Source organism: Macadamia integrifolia, chromosome 9 (genome assembly GCF_013358625.1).
Source record: "Macadamia integrifolia cultivar HAES 741 chromosome 9, SCU_Mint_v3, whole genome shotgun sequence".
Classification (NCBI taxonomy): domain Eukaryota; kingdom Viridiplantae; phylum Streptophyta; class Magnoliopsida; order Proteales; family Proteaceae; genus Macadamia; species Macadamia integrifolia.
In genome coordinates, this window is record NC_056565.1 from 18,113,115 (window position 1) to 18,122,881 (window position 9,767).

Genomic DNA, 9,767 nt, shown 5'->3' on the forward strand with positions numbered 1-9,767 from the left:
ACTCAAATTTTCACTAATAATTTGATACTGAAAAAAGGATGTGAAAAAGGAAAGAAAATGCACTGATTTAAGCTAGAATGTGTAAAGATTTATAATGGAATATGTTACAGACCATCTGATCAAACCTTCTACGCTATCTACAAAGAGCATTATGGCTTCTCTGTTTGATATAAAGTCAGACCACTGGAGCACTTCCTTGCTCAAGATGTTCAATAATGTTGATACATTTCCTTAATGTTGACTTTGCCAATTCATTCTTTTCCACTTCACATAGATGAATGAGCTCATTTTTAAATCCTATATCTTTCCACTGTACTGGAGTAAATACTTTGTACAGCTCGGTCAATTCTAGAAGGCACTCTGAAGCAGCAATGTGAACCTGCATCCCAAGCAAGAAATAAGGACTTGAGTGAAACAACATAAGAGATACCCATCAAAGAAAGTCCATGGATGAATATTACTATTTGTCTATTTCCCAGTAACTTGCAAGAATAACTATTAATATTTCCCAATGACTAGCTATTATTATGCCAACTCATATCTTGAGAAATAATAAGTAGGGAATTCTCAGAAAGGAACTTTATTCACAACAAATTTGGAGAAAGCAGAAAATTGCTCGCTTGTTTTGAGTATGTGAGCCATTTCTAAAACATATAGAGAAAAATAGTAACGTCATTTGTCAGTTCCTGGGTGTGTTAAAAGCCCCTGGAAGAGATCCATTACTGGTCGGTGGATGTCAATGTACATGTTGACTTCATACCAACGAGTCAAATGTTTATGTCCACCACATGCAACATATGAACTCTCATTGTTGCATATATGTTGTCATTGTTGGCAACTTTGGCCACATATCAGTGATGAGGCAGCCAAAATTGATGACGTGGCAAAGTATGGCATTGTTCAACACTCCATGGTTAAATGTGTGCAAACAAAAAAAAAAATTATTTTTTATTTTTAAATTGTAGCTTGTAAACAATTTAATGCCATACAAATCTCATGATTTATTCCAAGGAAAATAAAAGAGAAGCTGGAGATCCAACTAAATAATGAAAAATCGAGACTAAGAATATGCCCGGCAGAGCATATTGCAAATTTAACTTTTTAACTTTTTGCCTTTTCACAACTCAGGAGTGGAATAGTCAAAAAAAGAAGAAGAAGAAGAAAATCTTTAGTTATACCTGTGCAATCTTTACTGTGCTTATGCATTCAACTACTTTGGGTGACACAGAGTGAAACATCTGAAGACAGGCAAGCAAGAAATGAGACATAGCAGCTTGTAGACACAAAAGTGATCGGAAAATCAAAAAACTTCTACATTACCTCATGAATGAAAGAAGCTGCGCCAGCATGTAGAGAGTTGTTCTGAGAGTCATTAACAATGGGAAGGAACTTTGACCTGAGCTCTTTAATTGATGAAAATATTGAAACTTTGGCTGCTCACAACAGTTCCATGGCATCAGCAATAAACCCACGAACAATTATAACATAGAGAGAGAGAGAGAGAGTGTGTGTGTGTACCTGTCCATGGCAAACCAGGAGCAAGTGCAGATAAAAACACATGCATCAAGTTCTTCCTCTGTTCAAGTATGTCATTTAAATGTGCTACACTTATACAAGATGCTATACAGTCCAGAACCTTATCATGTGACGGAGAAATATCTTCTGCTTTCTCCTCTCCTGAACTCGAGCAAATATAATCAGAGACTATTAAAACAGCATGCAATTCGTTGACGTTGTATATAAGGATTGCTTTATAATGTAATGCACCATTTGTAGTATAAAAAAAGTACTGAAAGTACACCACAGGGTATTTTGGACATTTCAGAGCCAAAGGTAGGAGTGCATAGCCATAGTAGCAAAGAAAATTAGTGAAACCGTCACAAATAGTATAAAATAGAAAATATATCAAAAAATACTTCCGCTGCAGCATGATGACATGGGTTTGAGTCTGAGAGTGCCCAAGCATTTTACCATCACAACCACCAATGGCCCCCCAAAGACCCCACTCATTGCCTTGGTCAAATTTCATCTCAAAATGAGAATATGATAAACGGGTCAGAAGTGTCAGAAATTACAGAAAATTACAAAGATGCTGCTAAGTCGAAACATTGACTAGTTATTTCTGCTTGAAACTATATACATGACATCCACTTGAAAGTTTATGTTATAATCTGCCACAAGCTATCAGATCACAACCTTTATTTGGGCAAACTTAACCTTACAGGTGGTCATTGATCCTAGTCCATCCCAGAGAATGACTCAGAAGAAGAAAGACTGATCAATGGGACTCAAGATATGGATGTTAGTAAGATTAACTGCATTGCATCTAGAGCAAGTGTTATTAATGTTTCTTGGTTTAGTGGTTTTCTTCAATGTTATTTGTCATTTGATGAATTTAGGGGTGAGAGCCCCTTGTTTTTACATTTCTCTATCCGAAAAAGAAACCAAAAATCAGATCGATTTGAATCAAAGGAAGTGAAAGGAATGAAAAACGTTGAGTTTCTAGGGGTATTTTGGTCTTATTGTTCTTTTTATATGTCTTGTATTAGGTTGCACAGGGTACAGGGTATTTCTGTCCTGTGGTATATTTTTCATTAATATGATATCATATATAGAGGGAGAGGGGCCTGCGGCGGCTAGGTATTGCATTCTAGCCGCAGGCAGCCTCCCACAGTATGGCTGTCCTCTTCTCTTCTTCTTTTCTTCTTTTCTTCTTTTCTCTTTGCCTTGGTTTGATTGCAAGATTCTGGTTTTCTAACAAAAAATATTTGAAAGAATCAAGACAAGACACTAAGTTCTTCCAACATCAAGTATCATGATAGAATCTCAGAAATCTCCTCTAAGTCTGTTTAGACATGAAGAAAGTGTGAAATGAAAAATGGAAGCACTATCGGGCTCCAGATTCAAGCTGCTCATTTTTACAACAGAAACATGGAAAGTAATATTGAGCTCCAGATTCAAGGTTCACATTCTACAACACAAAGCAACCACATAATTTTTATATGATAATCAAATCAAATTTAAGTAACAGTAAGCCACAACTAAATACATTTTCCATTTACACTATACAAAGAGAGAAATAGTTTTGCTGAACTACCTGTATTACTTGCGTCATTGGACAAAGTTGCTTGCCCAGGCTTTCCAACAATGCTTTGATTGCACAGATCAAATAATAAGGGAAAAACCATAACAAATAACTCTGGATTACCAAATGCTTTTACAACCTGAAAAACATTTACAGAAATGGCACCAAACATCAAATAGAATATGTTAAATATTGAGTTAAAACATTATTGGTTGCTCATACAGGGAAATATAAGATTTCTGTAACAATACAACACGGTATGACAAAAGTGATGACATCAGTGATGTGCTCGATAATGACAGAAGCGATGACATCCTGAAAATGTTAGAATGGAAGGTGTTCTGATGGAGTATCTGATTGTCTGTCAACCATATTGTGATGTATCATGTATATGCTTTTGCAAGGCCCAAAATTTCAAGTGTAATGCAACAAAATTTGACGAAAGATTCACTTTCATTGGGGACCAAAATGCAGGCCAAGGGGAAATAAAAGGACTACAATATTTTGCCAAAATAAGAGAAATGAAATCATCAGCAGCATGTTGAAAAATTTTCGGTATAAATTATCAAAATGTTACAATACAATATACTAAATACCATAGTTCACTCATTCCAACCATTTCAACAATGAATGAGGGGAATATGGGGAAACGACAGAAATAGCTCGTCTTGCTCCATTTTCTTTCACAATCTTGTCGATTCTTCTCTATGCTTAGGCTATGTAAGCTACCTGACGGGGACATCAAGGTGTATAGCCGAAAGAAGAAGAAGACCCAACCACACGATCCATCTTTGTGGTTGGAGGATTAGAAGAAACAAGAAAGAAGATGGAAGAAAGAAGAAGAGAGAAGAAGGAAAGAGAGGAGTCGAACCAGCCTTCCTAGCACTGGGTTCGACCCCCCTTTGTCCTCCCAGTTGGCAGATCTTCTAGACCCCACCAAATTTTATTTTGTTACTTTGCTTTAATTCTAGTATTATTTGATTGTTTAAAATAATTAGGAAACTAGGACTTCTTTCTATTGGTCTATTAGGTAGTTTATTATTTCAAGTAATTGAGTTTTTAAATATCTTTTGTTTATTTTTGGAAGTTTTATTCTATTTAAGTGTAAGGCCATTGGCCATCGTTTTTTTTAATCAATGAATAATATTTTGAATGCAAAAGCTGTCGCTTTTCTCTCTCTCACAATCTCCTCTCACTCTCGGCCTCTCTTTCTTTCTCGCCTTTCTCTTTCTCTCTCTCTTTCTCGCCTCCCCTCTCTCTCACGACTTTCTCTTCCAATCCCTTTCCCTCTTTCTCTGCCTCTATCTCCCTCAATTACTGCAGCACTATTGCAGCCACTGCTCGCAACAACTGAAGGCCATAATACTTGGATAGACCCCACCTGGGCTGCTGCGGATCTCCTCTTCAATAACTGGGCTGCTGCTGATCTCTTCTACAACAACTGGGTTGCTGTTGATCTCCTCCTCGATAATTGGGCTGCTGCTGGTCTCTCCTACAATTAACCAAGAACCGTTGAAACACCCAATGGATTTTCTTCATCAACAACAACATGGACAGCAAGCTTTTTCATCCTTGGAGGACGTTAACTTCTTCTTTACTCCTCAGACTTGGACAGCAGGTAAGTAATGAACTGAACCTTCCCATACCCCCATTGTTCCCTTATTATTTGTTTCATCCTCCTCCATTAAACCCTTCCCCCTTTTAGCCCATTGTTTGACCTTTATTTACCCACTGTTTTGCCTTAGACGTTGCTGATTTTCTTATTGATTGGTTTTGGAACATATAACATGAGATTCTTATCTATCTTTGGTGCTTAATAAGCTAGTGTTAGAACCTAACTTTGCTTGCTGCTATGTTCCCTACCCCATATTCCCCCCTTGATGCTTGAGTGAGTTTATGTGTTTTTCTTCGTAGACTATTATTGCTCATTGTTACATTGCTCATTAGTCTCGCTTTATTTTGCATGTCAATCTTGTTTGCTGAGTTTCCCTTATCCTGTCCAACCCAAGTCCCTTGAGTTTATCCTACCTAGTTATTTAAGTTTGTAAGAAACCTAATCACCTAGGAACCCCCTACATCACTACCACACAAAGATTTAATGGATTTGAAGCAAATTTGCTCATATTTGTGCAGAAATTTGGTTTGAAGAGGTCCGTCACAGTTGTCACAGCCCTAGCCCCTAGGCACTTGGAACCCGGCTGGGGTGCTTAGGTGGTGGGCTAGGTAGTCAAGCTGGGTGCCTTTTTTCTTCTTCTTTTTTTTTTTTAGGTAAGGAGGGTATCAGTGGTAAATATCCTTTAGAAATTTTGGCGGGCATTAAAATACAACAATAAAGTGAAGGATAAACATAAACACGTAAATGAGACAAACTTCAACAACTCCTCAGCCTTGTCCCAACTAAATGGGGTCGGCTACATAGATTCGAGAGTAGGGGGAAAAAAAAATAGAGAAAAAGGCAAAAGAAAATGAAAGGATAGATGCATCTTTGCCCTCCAAACAGCTTTGTTTGAAACAAACTTAAAGAATAGAATTGTAAACCATATTTTTATCCCCAATAATTCATTCCAAAGAACCAATGAGGGCAAGACTTGGGACGAGGTGCTCCAGCATTGATTTGCAGCGATGAGACAGTGATGGGGACCAGGTATGTAGGTTTGACTTCCTTCTTCCTCCATCAATGTGAGGTGGGAAAGCAGAAACATATAAAAAGAAGCCTATTCCTCTGACTTTTGCTAACAAAGACTCACCAAAACACATCTTTCCATCTCTTAGTTTTTTTCAGCACATTGATCCACCTATTAGGCATCTTAGAGTAAAAGCAGAGACAAAAAAAATATTCTCCCTCTGAAAATTTGGATGCTCTGTCAGTTTTCCAAGAAGTATTTTATCTCTAAAGACTCATGGAAACTTTTAGAGCTGGTAAGAAGGGCCTCCATATGGTCTTCATCGACTTGGAAAAGGCCTATGACAGAGTTCCTAGAGATTTAATATGGTATGTCCTAGATAAGAGAAAGGTGTCGAGCAAATATGTGGAAATAATTAAAGATATGTACGATGAAGTGGTAACAAGTGTGAGAACCAAGGGTGGCCAAGACTACGAGTTCCCTATTTCTATTGGGCTACACCAAGGGTCCGTTCTAAGCCCCTATCTATTTGCGCTTGTTCTAGAGGAGTTGACAAAAATATACAAGGTGATGTCCCTGGGCGTATGCTTTTTGCGGACAATATTGTTTTATTGGATGATACAAACGCAGGACTCAATGCTAAACTTGAGCGATGGAGATTTGCCTTGGAAACAAGAGGCCTTAAAGCAGATCAAAGACAGAATATGCGATTTGTAACTTTAGCCACTCTACGAGAGATAATGGCAAGGTGACTATTGAAGGAATAGAGGTTAACCAAAGTAACTATTTCAGATATTTGGGATCTATCATTAATAAAGAAGGCGATATAGAGGATGATGTATCACATAGGATTAAAGTCCGATCGAAAAAGTGGAAGAGTGCGTCTGGAGTCTTGTGTGACAAACGCATCCCGGTAAAACTTAAGGGAAAATTCTATCGGACAGTCGTGAGCCAGGCTATGATGTACGGGTCAGAATGTTGGGCCGTTAAGAAGCAGCATATTGATAAGCTAGGGGTAGCGGAAATGAGAATGCTACGATGGATGTGTGGGAAAACTAGAAGGAAAAAGGTTAGGAATGAACAAATTACAGCAGATCTGGGGGTTGCCCGAATTCTTGACAAACTTCGAGAAAGTTGTTTGAGGTGGTTCGGGCATGTTCAATGAAGGCCATCAGATGCATCGGTAAGGAGGAGTGACTTGATTCAGATAGAAGGATTCAAAAGAGCTAGAGATAGGCCAAAAATGACCATAGGAGAGGTTGTGAGGAAAGACATGCACAAATTAGGCCTTGTCCCAAGTACGGTTTTGAATAGAGCAGATTGGAGAGCTAGGATCTACGTAGCAGACCCGCTTTAGCTGTGTTCTACTTTGTCAGTGATTTACTAATTTGTCTCCTTTAACGCATTTTATTCTCTCTTTCTTTGGCTTTGCTTGGATCCATGTAGCCGACCCCATTAAGTTGGGACAAGGCTTTATTGTTGCTGTAATTTATCTCTGAAGGAAACATTTTAATTAAAAATTAGACATCAAGTGAAAGAATATTATAGGTTAGGTTTATAGCACTAGCAGCAAAATTGGTACAGTAACAGAATCAGTAGTAAACTAACCAATATCTAGGGTTATGCAAGAGAAGAAGGGAAGGAGAAGAAAGTAAGGAAAAGAGAGCAGACCAATCTATTGTTTTCCCTAATTCTCCATTATTTCTTTACGATCTAGAGTTTTTTGTTGTACTTGTTTCGTTCATCAAGCATGACCAGGAATTGATAAGTTGTCTCCTCACGCCATGATATGTGTTCTATGCATATTCTCATACTCAAAAAGGGTATCGATGTTATAATCCTGTTTCTCGACAGAAATTTGTTAATGTTGATGTTACTTTCTTTGATAGTATTCCATATTTTCTTGATGAGGGTTATGTATAAGAAAATGATTTTTTTTTCTCCTTCCACAATATGTTGTCCTATTTCTCAACATGTAGATGCCAAGCCTCTTCAAGTGTACAAGCGTCTTTCTAAAGAACTTGGTGAAGCTCCACCCTTACCACCCTATCCAGTGCCAAAATGCTTGAGTAGAGCTTCATCATTCTTCCATCTGGCATTAACTTACTTGTGGTCATCCGAAAGTACCCATCTATGTACTAAAAATCTTCTGTTACTTATCCTAAATTCCTAATGCTCAATTTGTCTATGTTTCTCATCTTCCTACTTGCGTCGTGATTTTGCTTTGTCCCTATTTGAGCACTTTGTTCTCAAAAATTATCAAGAGGCTCTTTCTCATCATAAGTGGAAAATGGCCATGGATGTTGAGATGGATGCTCTGCATTGTCGTCAGACATGGCTACTGGTTGATTTGCCTCCTGGTAAGGAGCTTGTGAAATGTTGTTGGGTGTATGCCATTATATATAATCCAGAAAGCATTGTTCGGCGACTAAAAGCTTAGTTAGTTGCCAAAGGTTATACTCAAAACAAATGGGATTGATTACTTTGAGATGTTTTCTCCAGTTTCTCATCCCAATTTTGTGTGTGTTCTTATCTCTCTTGCAGTCTATCTTGACTGGTCATTATATTACATAAAAATTTCCTTTTGTAGGGTGATTGCATGAAGAAGTTTATACGGAACAACCTCTGGGTATGTTACTCAGGAGGAGAGTGCATAGAAATGTGTAGGCTCCGTAAGACCATTTAAGGTCTTAAAGAGCTGGTTTGACAAGTTTAACAAGGTTGTTACTGGTTATGGGTTTACATAACGCTACTCTGACCATTCTGGTTTTGTTTGTCACCAAGCTTCCAAGATGATAGTGTTAAATATTTATTTTGATGAATCCAGTAATAATTAGGAGCCTGATGATAAAGATTTTGTGTATAAGCATCGGTATAGAAGATTGGTTGGTAAAGTTATTTATCTTACCATCACTAGACCAAATACATCATTTGCAGTTGGTGTAATTAGTAAATGCATGGAGAATGCTAAGCAAGTTCACTAGGAGTCTACGAGGCAATACATCACATATTGAGATCTCAAGGGTGCTCCAAGGAAAGGACTCAATTATAAACCTCATGGTTATATTGATATTGTTGGTTATTCTGCTGCTGACTAGGCTAGACATGAAGGTGATAGGAGGTCTACAACTGGTTATTGTACTTTTGTTGGTAATAACCTAATCATTGGAGGAATAAGAAACAAACTGTAACTAAGTCCAGTGCAAAAGCTAAGTGTAGAACCATGTGTGGCCCCTAATAAAATAATTTTTATGGTGATTTACTTGAAGAAATTTATATGGAACCAACAGCAGCACATATTATCAGCCATAAAATAAATATCAAATTTCTGAAGTCAATCGGGATGGACTCTAGAGAACCAGGCCTGTTAAGAGTGTTCTAACTCAACACACTATCTTTCAAGCCCAGCTTCTATACTTCTGAACACTAATAAAAGAGCTAATAGTTCCCAAGGTTTAAGGCCAAAATACTTGGGGAAGAGGGAGTTCCGCATCTCTTTCCTTAGTCCAAGCTAATGCCCAGCAGAATATAGAACGTGGCAACAGAGACAAGCAGCAGAGTAGTACAAACTCATAATAAAATGACTCAGACTGGCAGAAAAAAGTTTCAGATGAACAAACTGAATTGCATGAGAATGAAGTTGAGAACACTTAGCTTGAAAACTGAATTGCATGAGAATTGCACTTAGTTTGGTCCTTTCGGGTCCCTATTTGCTGTTTAGGGTTTATTACTTGTAATGGGGGGTGTTTTAGTCCTTGTACTCCTTGTTATAAACCTATATATGCTAATGATGCCTGCGATCAGTCAAATATTGGACTGATCACAGGCAGCTCTGTTTTTCTGGGCAGATTTCAGACTTTTCTTCTTTTCTTCTTCTTCTTCTCTTCTCTTCTAGTTCTCTTTGCTGTTTTTGCTGATTTGATTGCAGGAATCTGAGATTGTAACATGGTAACAGAGCTTCTGTAATCAAATCAGGGACTGAATCATCATTCTCTGCTGATCACAACCCTACGCGACTTCTCTTTGGTGCACAGCCACCTATTGCTGCCCATATCTTA

The 9,767-nt window shown here is 37.9% G+C and overlaps 1 protein-coding gene across 1 annotated transcript in view; it reads right to left on the bottom strand.

The window, feature by feature from the left end:
* Positions 1–9,767, bottom strand: part of LOC122089467 (phosphatidate cytidylyltransferase, mitochondrial) — a 19,617-nt gene that overhangs the window by 7,950 nt on the left and 1,900 nt on the right. The gene's annotated exons all lie outside the window — the stretch shown is intronic.